Below are 10,922 nucleotides of genomic sequence, written 5' to 3'. Positions count from 1 at the left end.
ACAAGGCTCATGGCCTACTGGCAAGATTCTGGCATGTCTGTCTTCAGCAGTGGCTCCATGGCTTCTCCCTGACTCTGCCCTTCTTTCTCCCAGCATTCAGTTTAGTTTTCCCCACCTAGCTCTGTTCTACCCTATCAGGCCAAGCAGTTTCTTTATTAACCAATGGTATTCACAGCATACATTTGAGAATCCCACATCACCTCCCCTTTTCTGTTTAAATAAAAAGGAAGGTTTTAACTTTAACATTGTAAAATTATATAAAAGTTATCAAGCAAGAATTACAGTTACAATATTTATATATATTTTTCTTTTATCATAACTAAGAAAAACTATAATTATAACTCTCATTTTCAACACCATCAAAGACTCCAGAAAGACATAATATTACCTAAGTAAACAGGAAGTGCATTGTAAACAACTTCCAAAACTCTAGAATTAGACAGAGATATCTTCCTGCCTGGGCAGTCACCCAAAGTTCTTCTGTACCGTTGGGGCATCCAATCTTCAGCCTACAGGCCCATAGTATCCAGAAGACTTTTCCATGAAGTAGGAAATTTCAAAAACAGTTCTGCCTATATTGGCAGTTTGTCAGTCATTTTCTTCTGTGTCCTGCAGAATGTCTGGCAGACTCTTTCATGAAGCAGGAACCCCAAAGGACCATCTCACCTTTAGGTGAGTTCAGTAGTCATTTCTCCATGGGTCCCGTATATCCAGCTTACACAGGATAACATCAAGCAGTCCAGGCAAGAGCAGTTTCTTGCCCAAATGGCTACAAACTCCATGAGGTGTCTCTTCAATGCCCATCATTCTCTTTAACTCTTTAAATAATTGGTGTTGCCAGGACTAGATGTACCTCACTGTCATGAAAAGTCCTAACTTCTTAAAAACATTTTAAACGCCATATCCTGAAGGTCTCTGAAAGATTTGAAGAATGCCTATCTAACTGAAATCTCTCTCTCTCTCTCTCTCTCTCTCTCTCTCTCTCTATATATATATATATATATATATATATATATATATATTCTAACTAGCATGACTACAAGCTTGACTATATACATATAGCAAATACACATATAACAAATTGACCTTAAATTTGTATCAATAAACCAAGATCCATACCAATGCAAAGTATCTATCTCTATAGAATATCCCTCTTTAAATGTAAAAAACATTTATAAACAATTATTTAGAGAATTTGGGCATGGTTCTCTCCAAACTGCTTCTGGCTGTTTATTGGGTAAAGTAATTTTTGAGGGGTGTTCAAGACAACCTCTCAGGGGATCATGGTCCATCAAACCACATTAATCTGGAAGAAATCCACAGGTTTTCATCCTCTGTTGAAACAAAAGTAGAACCTCTTTTACAAAGCAACAAATCCTTAGACCCAATTTTTGAAATCAAAATACCTATAAAGTATATGTTGGTTACTTAGCTCCTTCATAGTCAAAAAATTTAAAAGAAGCACAATAGCATACATAATCCAGACTCTCTGTGTATATTTCATCTTTATGTGGCTTATTTCTCTTGTTTTACTCTATTACTTTTTAATATTTATTTTATTGTTTTTATTCCTTTAGTCTATGACTGTCTGTACTCTGTCTCTTTAAAGACTGTGTTTTTTAATAAATCATTTACTTCTTTTTATAACTCTTTTTACACTTTTTCTTTTTCTCCTAAGCCTACATACATTTTTAAAACACACTGTGTCTCATTTAGAGGTCTTTTATATCTGAATCTGTCCTATTGTGTATCTGTAATCCTTTTCAGTCCTAGAGAGCTTTTAAAACGGTAAGCAGCTTGGTCACAGTTCCCCTGGGTGCTGGCTTCTGCCTCTCTCTGCTTTTCCAAACGGCAGAAGTACCATTACCGCCAGCTCTGGAACTTCCAGGTAGGAGCCATGCTCACCACTTTAACTCTGAGATGGAGCATGCAGCACATACACACTTTTTATCCGAGTAAAAGCTGAATCTGCCATGCAGCACAATGTGTGGCCTGGAAATATCTCTGTGTATGATGGCAGGAATCTGCCATCCTCTCCTGCCTATGCATGCCTAGTAGACCTGATTCCAATGCCTGCCCCGGTGGGGAGCGCTGAGCCTTGGACATGGTCTCAGCTACTTTGCTCTAGACCCTGAGTAGGCACATAAGCACCCAGGCCCACAAATGCCATTCAAGTGTTCAGCCTCCTGAAAGAACCAGAGTTTGCACTGGCAGAACAGCCCAGAAAGTCACTGCTTGAAACCCGTGGGTTTTTTCTGTTTGTTTGTTTGTTTGTTTTGCTACTACTTCTGAATCAGGATGACCTCTCCTAAAGGAACAGCAGCATGTTGCCAGCTAAAAAAAAGTGTGGCTAAACTTTGCTTTTTGTGTCTAGAGTTCCTTTTCTAGCTTTCTCAGGTTTTACATGGATATAGTCAACTATGTTGAGTGCCAATTCATTGTAGGAGGCCACTTGTTCGTTTCCCAGCCACACAGACTCCCCCCCCCCCACACACAAAAAACACACCGAAACTGTATTAATAAGTAACTGCTTGGCCTATTAGCTCTAACTTCTTATTGGCTAGCTTTTACATCTTAATTTAACCCATTTCCATTATTTTATATTTTACCACAAAGCTCAGGGCCTACCGGCAAGGTTCTGGTGTGTCTGTCTCTGGCAGCGGTTCCATGGCTTCTCTCTGACTCTGCCCTTCTTTCTCCCAGCATTCAGTTTAGTTTTCCCTGCCTAGCTCTATTTTACCCTATCAGGCCAAGCCAGTTTCTTTATTAAACAATGGTATTCACAGCATACAGAGGGGAATTTCACATCATTAAGTTGTTGGCCACATGGTTTTAAAAGGAAGAATGAAATCCCAGATCCCTCTTCTCCCTCTTTTGGTTGCTTAGTAGTAACCATGGTAACCATGAGTATCCAAACAACAGAGCCAAGTGATGGTAGATTTAACACATGCTCTCCAAACCTGGGAGCCAGAAACAAACATTTCTGTGCTTATGTTGAATTGTCCTCAGGTATTTTCTCACAGTCACAGAAATCTGGGAGTGACATATTCTCTGGCCATCAGCTCTCTAAGCTGGCCTTGAGAGCCTCATCCTCTATCCTAGAAAATTCTACTCATTATCTATGAATTTGGCCCCATTGAAAGGTTCATTTAGTGCCTGGGACATGAGTTGAAGGTTAGGAAGAACAGCACAGACTTTGGAGTTGGGCATAACTATATTTATGGATCTGGCACTTGTTTGCTGTGTGACCTTGGGTAAAATTGCTCAGCCTCTCTGTGTCTTAAATGGTAACACATGGTGTGGCAGCTATTGCTGGTTCCTCTTACAGTGGCCATGATTGTTTCTCATTTTCACACCTGCCTCTTGATACTGAGATGAGCCAAACCAGACACAGCCTCACCTCTACCCCTTCCTAGGCAGCCAAAGGTAGCCATGTTACTAAAATTTGGTTAGTAGGATAAACTGAAAGTTAGCTTAGAGATTCCAGAATGATTTCTCTCCTCCTACACAGAAGGCAATAGTGTCTGGGAGAGATCCTTTTCTCTCTTTATTGTCCTCTACTGTTGCAGGCTGCTGTGTGGCTTGTGGCATCTGGATCCATGACAACCATGTTGTAACCATGAGGCAGGCAAAGCATTTGTGAATGGAAACAGTCACTCTGAGCATGCAGATCAGAAAGGCAGAGGGACTGAGATTCTTGATGACATCATTGAGAAGCTAGACCAATGGCAAGACATTCATTTTTCCTTGTTAAGAATGTCTTGGTGTCATCCACGGGTAGTCAGGCTTCCTGCTACAGGCAGCTGAGAGAGTTTTTGAATGACAGACACACCAAGTGTAGCCTCAGCAGAACCTTGTGAGGAGTAAGTGAGATGAGCCGAGAGATGGGCTGGCCTGGATTACCTCAACTTTACACAAGCTAGTGCCATGTGATGACGCCGGAAGAGCCAGCTGTAGACAAGCCTGTGGACATTTTCTTAGTTAGCGATTGATGAGAGAGGGTCCAGCCCACAGGATGGGTGGAGCCACCCCTGGGCTGCTGGTCCTGGATTCTATAAGAAAGCAGGTTGAGCAAGTCAGTAAGCAGTACCCTCCATGGCCTCTGCATCAGTTCCTGCCTCTGGGTTCCTGTCCTGTTTGAGTTCCTGCCCTGACTTCCTTCAATGATAGACAGTGATGTGGAAGTGTAAGCCACATAAACCCTTTCCTTCCCAAGCTGCTTTAGTCATCACAGCAATAGCGACCCTGGGTAGGACACAAGTGTTTCCTGCAGAGGCCTGTGCTGTGTAACAAAAGAAGCATAGAAAAAGGTTATTGAGGGAACAGCTATGTCCCAACAGAGACGTGCAGGTGAGGTGTGAAGAGGCACTGAAGAGGAGTCACATGTGGGCCTACCCATCTCTCCCTTCCTGCTCGGGTGGATGTTGAAATCCCGGGATACTAATGCTTGAAGGGGCTCCTTCTTAGGTCAATCCGGAATTCTTCGTTACTGAACAAGGAACACAGCCTCCAGAGAGGATGGGGTGGGCATTAGATGGTCATAGACCAAGACAATGACAGATGGCCTTGGAGCCAGGGCAGCTGCTTAGCATCCTTTGGCCTGAGAAGCTGAAATTCCTTCATCTGTGTTCATGTGCCTTCTGCTCCTATCCCAAGAAACCCAGCGGGTGTCACAGAGGGTGTGGGTGGCAATATTGACAGATTTGGAGAGTCCTCTACTTGCACAGACATATGTATGAGGCTCTAAATCTCATTTTATATAGTTGAATATTTTGCTCTTTTGCCCAATGGGCAGGAGGTGCTAAGGAGTGGGTGGGGGTCTCAGCTAAGAGCTCTGTGCCTAGCTAGATGGCACACCAGGATTTACTGGCCTTTGAGCCATCCCTAGATAGACTTACCAAATGCCTGCAATGAGCAGGAGGCTGGGACAATTTAGCACTGGTGGGGATGAGCCCTAGCATGGAGGTTCCTACAGCCATCCCAAAGCAAACCCACTGTGTGTGTGTGTGTGTGTGTGTGTGTGTGTGTGTGCATGCACATGTGTGCACAACTGCGTGTGGGTACTTGTGCATGTTGTGTCACCTGAGCACATGGATGCCCGAGGGCCTTCTCAGGTCTCACTTCTTGGATGCTGTCCACTTCCTTTTTGAGGCAAGTCTTTCATTCTCTTCTCCATCCTCAGTCCTATGAGTGGCATCTGGCCACTTCCTGAATAAATGGAGGGATGAGCCAGTGAAAGTCTGAGAATGTATTTGTTAAAGGTGGATAGAAAGAGGAGGGGAAACTGAGGCAAAAATCTGAGGGCAAGAGAGGGAGAGAAAACTGCCTTTCTTCCCTAGCTTTTCTTGATCTCAAATTTCCCATCATCCCTATGGTGGCTCAGAACCATGTGCAACTTCAGTTTCTAGTGATGTGGTGCCCTCTTCTGGCCTCTGTGGGCACTGCACACACAAGGTACACATACCACCCCCCTACACATAACACATAAAAAAAAAAAACCTTTTCTCTTTAAAGAGGTCAGAGATGTATGCTTCGTGGAATGGGGGGGGGGTTCCTGGAGGTGACGTCTCACACAACTGGGAAGTAGTAGGGTCTGGAAGTTCATTCGACTCCACTCAGTCAAGTCTTCGTGATGAGTACTGACAAGGTCAGGCTATGCCTGGGGATTGTTGTCACTGGTGTTTGTACTTCAGGGAATCTCAGCGTATCTTTTCAGACTTCTGACTCAGTTTCCCTTTCTTGTCCTCTTCCCCCTTTAACAGCACATTTTTAGACTCTTCGATTCGTTCCTCTGTTTATTCATGAAGTGTTTATGGTGCCCTTCCTGTGTGCCAGACGCCATTCAAAGGGCTGGCGGTGCAGAAGGCAATGAGACAGACAAACCGCTCTCTCTGAGACATTCGCACTCTGGGAGGGAAAGGGGACAGTGGGCAGATGAGTTAGCCAATGCCAGATGACACGTGCCATGGAGAATTAAAAGCAGGTCAGGATAATGGTTATTGGCAGAGCGTGTGGCAGTTTTAATAAAGTGAGGTGAGTCATGGGAGTCCCTGCAGGGAGGACACCGTGGCCTGAGAAACACTCAGCAGAAAGTAGGAGTGCAGAGCATGCTGGGGGATTCAAATAGTGTCAAGGATACTTTTGTGGCTGGAATGCAGCAAGTAGGGGAGAGGGGAAGAGAGACTGAGCTGACAGAGCCATCATGGGGACTGTGGTGGTTCCCTTGAGTGGCGTGGGGGACTCTGGGTGGTTTCCATGAGCGACCTAATTTAGCTGGCACATCCAATGGGAACCAACATAGTCATGCGGTGTTTGGAACGGTCTACAGGAAAAAGAAAAGACAGGAGCAGGTAGATTTGGGGGGTTGCACCTACCAGTGCAGCGGAAACACATGGGGGCTTGGACAGGTAAAGATGGTTAGAAGAAGTTACATGCTAGATACAGAGACCAGGAATCCCCATCAGGAATGGGTGGGGCTTGTCTACCTCACCTTTCATAGCTGTCCAGGATGTAACCTAAGGAACTGGGATGCTTTGGCACCGAGAGCAGCTCCTGAGACCCTGGCCTCCTCCACAGGGTGGCTTCCATCAGACATGTCGGCACCAGAAGTTATTGCTGGCAGCCATGAAGTGGAAGCTTTTATCTTAATTGAGTTACATAGTGCGCCGTCATCCATCCATCTTCCCCAATTAACTCAGGGGAGAATCTGAGGGTGATGGTGGAGAAGGAAGACAGCCCCAAGCTGATAAATATGGATCACAGCAGCCTGGCTGGAGTCTCTGAGGACTCCCCAGACAGAGGAGGGAGGGAGTTCGTCAAAGATGTTCTGTCAGAGAAGAGTTGAGGAGTCTGTCATGGGATGGGTCTGATCAGGGAGTTGTCCCAGTGGGCTGCATTGGGCCTCCTGAACACCAGGCTTGGGTGGCTTGTACGGCGAGTCTGGGCAGACTACAGGGTCCAGGAAGCTGCTGGCATCTGCAATTGTGGTGGCTTGTGTAGGACCGGGCCCTGTGTCTGCCTGTGCCCCAGTGTCATCTGTGGACATCTAGAAAGAAGTGAGGGGAGGGGAGGAGGAAAAGAATGTGAAAAGGAAGGGGGAAAGAGGAAAGGGAAAAGGAAGGGAGGAATGGAGGGAAGGAAGTGAGAAAGAAAAGATGATGGAGAGGATGGAGGGGAAGGAAGAGGGATCAAGAAAAAGGAAAAAGGGAGACACAGAGTGAAAAAGATAAAGAGTAAAGGAAAATAGAGAGAAGGGTGAGAGGAAGAGGAGAGAAGGAAAAGGTGGTTCGGAGGAGCCAGGGATGGAATTTCTGTTCTTGCTAGAGTGCTCCAGCTGGGATTGAACGCCAGGTCTGGGCAGTGCACCCCTGTCCATGGTTCTGAATCCTCTGTCCTTGTCACCGATGGTTACTCTGGCTTTCCAGTCTGGGATTTCGGCTAATGCCTACAGAGCATCCACCCTCAGCCACTGCACACCGGGCAGGTCCAACCATGAGCAGAACTGACAAGAGTCCCAGTCCTTTCCAAACTTATGTACTACTGGGCAGCATAGATAGAAGGCTGGGCTGAGGTGACGGTGGTATCCGGGACCTTAAAGGAACCTTGGGAAAACTAAGGCAGAGTTGGGGCCCACAAAGCAAACTGCAGTAAGAGGGTGGTTGGGTACGTTCTACATACTTGAGGGAGGTGACACAGTGAGTTCCCCTAGCTGTCGGGATCTGGAGTAAGCAAGATCGTGCTCTCTTCTCACCAGCTTCCCACTGCAGCACTCTTGCTTCGCCCGGAATCTGATCCAGACCACCACCATTTTGGTTCGAATCCTGCCCTTTCCACACAGACACTATGACACATTATCTTCTTCAGGAAGCTTACCATACCTGCCTATTGATAGAAAGCAATAGGACCCCACCTCCTGCCTCTGACAGGAAGCAATAGGACCCCACCTCCTGCCTACTGACAGGAAGCAATAGGACCCCACCTCCTGCCTACTGACAGGAAGCAATTGGACCACACCTCCTGACTATTGACAGGAAGCAATAGGACCCCACCTCCTGTCTCTGACAGGAAGCAATAGGACCCCACCTCATGTCTCTGACAGGAAGCCCTAGGACCCCACCCCTGACTACTGACAGGAAGCAATAAGACCCCACCCCCACTCATCTTCCTTCACACAGTGTGTGCCACCCACCACCTCTTTTTTGTTTCTACTCTGCTTCTGTCCTTGCTCAGCACTCCACCTTGATTCCCCAACTAACTTGTAAATTTGACTGGAAGTTGTGCTTCCATGGTTAAGACTACAGTGGAGGGTCAGCAAGATGGCTCAGCAGGGAAAGGTACTTGCTGCTATGTCTGAGTTCAATCCCCAGGACCCACATAGTAGAAGGGGGGAATCAACTCTCGAAAGTTGTTCTCTGATGGCATGTGTGTACCATGACACATGTGTGCTCCCACATACACATGTAGGAAATGAATGAATGTATGTTGCAAAAATTTAAAGTCAAGTCCCTAGCAGAACCAAAAAGATTTGAATTGAATCATAGCTCAGCTGCTAGGCCATAGGTGAGGTAGTTTTCATCTATGGGTTTTCTGCGATGGGAAGGTAATGATATCCCTGAGTCGTGGGAAATTGCGATTTAAACACTAGTAAGTGTTAGCCATTGTGCAGGGTTTTGAAGATGTTGTTGATGTTCAGGAAATGGTAGCCTGCATTAGAATTCCTCCTCCTCTGTCCTTAAGATGCACCCCTTCATGCTGGCAGATAGTCTTTCAGCCCATAGAGTGTATGATTGAGTTATGTATTTGTAGATATGATCTGTCAGTCATCTGGACAAGTCAAGGCAGCAGCTGGTTAGAAACCTGGATTTGAGCCAGTGTCCTGGGTGACTGACTTGTAGCAATACAGTTTCAGAACCATGGAGAGCAAATAGGACATATCCATTCAGAGCTGGAGCCTTGGGACAAGACTTCCTGGATTTGAGTCCTGGCTTCATCTTGGACAAGCCATGTGACCCTGGTGAGTGGCAGTGGGAGATGGCAGGAGGGTGACAACATAGAGCTTTGGAGGGGAGGTAGACAGACGGGGTAACAGCCACCCTCAGCTAAGTAAGGAGAGCTTTTGCCATTACATCCATACACATCTAATCTTGTTTCAGAAGCATACTTGCCCAGTAGCTTTGCTTTCTGCTGTGTGTACAGCTGTTCTAAATATGCAAGCCTCAGACTGAGAGAATGAACCCCACAGGAGCCCCAAGCACTCATCCTGTTGCTGCTTCTGGTGGTAGGAAAAACCCCACCATTGTTACTCTTTAGAGACCTCCTCTGGTGAATGTGTGCACAGTTGTTGCAGCCTCCCTGCAGGCAGAGAGCAAGCTGGCTCTCCTAAGAGTTTAGGAAGCTTTTCTAATGCCACCTTGGGCAGATAGGATCAAACAGCCCCCCTTCTGCAATCTCAGGTCCCTCCTTTGTCTCAATAACAGGTAAGAGGCATCTCTCAGTGTAGGGTTAAGCCCAGCCTTAGGGGGCATGTTTGCCTCGGGCTAATGTTTACCTATAAATCTGCTGGGCATGCGCCCAGCCGCCCCTTCTGCCTCCTGTTCTTTGCGGGAACTGTGGTACTGTAAGTCTATTTCCCCATTAAAGCTGTATATATTTTTTACAATCTGTCTGTGTTCATTTACGCCACTACATCTTGGCGCCCAGTGAGGCTTTGCGGATACCTGCCCCGAATCAGAGCCTCCTGGGGCGACCGCTGGGAGCCAGTGGCACCCCCCACTCCAGAGGCCTCTCTCTGCGCAGATTGTACCCTCTCAGCCCTGCTCCTTGCCAGTTTGCTTCTGCCCGACTACGGCGGCAGAAGCAGCTGAGATTCTGAGTCACTGAACATCTACAGCGACTCGATTTTTCCTGGCACCTGCCAGAAAGTTGGCAAACTGGATGGGAGACTTAACCCCGGCAGTTTGGAATCGGCCTGCACCATGAGTCTGTGTGCCCTGACAATGCTGCTCTGCGTCCCCTCCCCACGGGTGGCTTAGTTCGGCCTTGGCTCTGTCGGGCTTCCTGGCCTTCCCCCTCAACTGCTATTTATCGGCCTGGTGTCTGCTCCAACTTTTGGTTTTGAGTCAATTGTTTCAGACTTAGGCCACGTGGACTCTTTTGCCACCACTGGCAGGAACCGGTCATTGCAGGTAAAATTTTTTTTTCTTTTATAAATAAAATGTCTGAAAATGTTACCATTCAAGACTTTAACAGCCTTTTTGAGTGTACCATGTGGGAGACTTTATAGGAGGTGTCTGTCGTCCCACATCTATGGATCTTTCTGGGATTCATAGTTTTCCTTGGTACTATGTGGTTTGATAATAGAAATATGATAAAGTCTTTACGAGACGAATCCAGGATTCTTAAGGCAGAGGTTGAATGTTTAAAAACAATTGAGAATGACAACAATCTCCTTGAGAATCAGTTAGAAGTTCTCCAGGAAGAGAACAGATCTTTGTTTAACATGACTCGGTCAACTGAGAAAAATTTAGAAAAGGTTAATGTTAATGAGAAATTCATTACTATGGAAGAAGCAACAGCTGATTTGGATCTTAAGCTTCAGTCCCTTTCTGTAGGAACTGAAACGTTAACTGAGAGAATCGAAACTGCTGAACATGACAATTGAATTTTGTCTAAAGCTTATGACAGATTGGCAGAAAGATTGTCAATACAAGAAAGCACGGTTTATACCATAAAAATTATGTCCAAAGATGAGAAGTTATCTCTAATGGACAAACTTCATACTTTAGAATCCTCAATGAAGGCTTTGGAACATAATTCTGGTCCGGAGATTCAGACATTGCAGAAGGCAATGGTGAATAGAATTGAAAAGATTGAGGAATTTCTAAATTCTGATGAAGAAGAGCAAAGGGTAGAAAGGCAAATTT

The sequence above is a fragment of the Microtus ochrogaster genome, chromosome 2, assembly GCF_000317375.1.
Source record: "Microtus ochrogaster isolate Prairie Vole_2 chromosome 2, MicOch1.0, whole genome shotgun sequence".
Classification (NCBI taxonomy): Eukaryota; Metazoa; Chordata; class Mammalia; order Rodentia; family Cricetidae; genus Microtus; species Microtus ochrogaster.
This window is presented reverse-complemented; position numbering follows the sequence as displayed.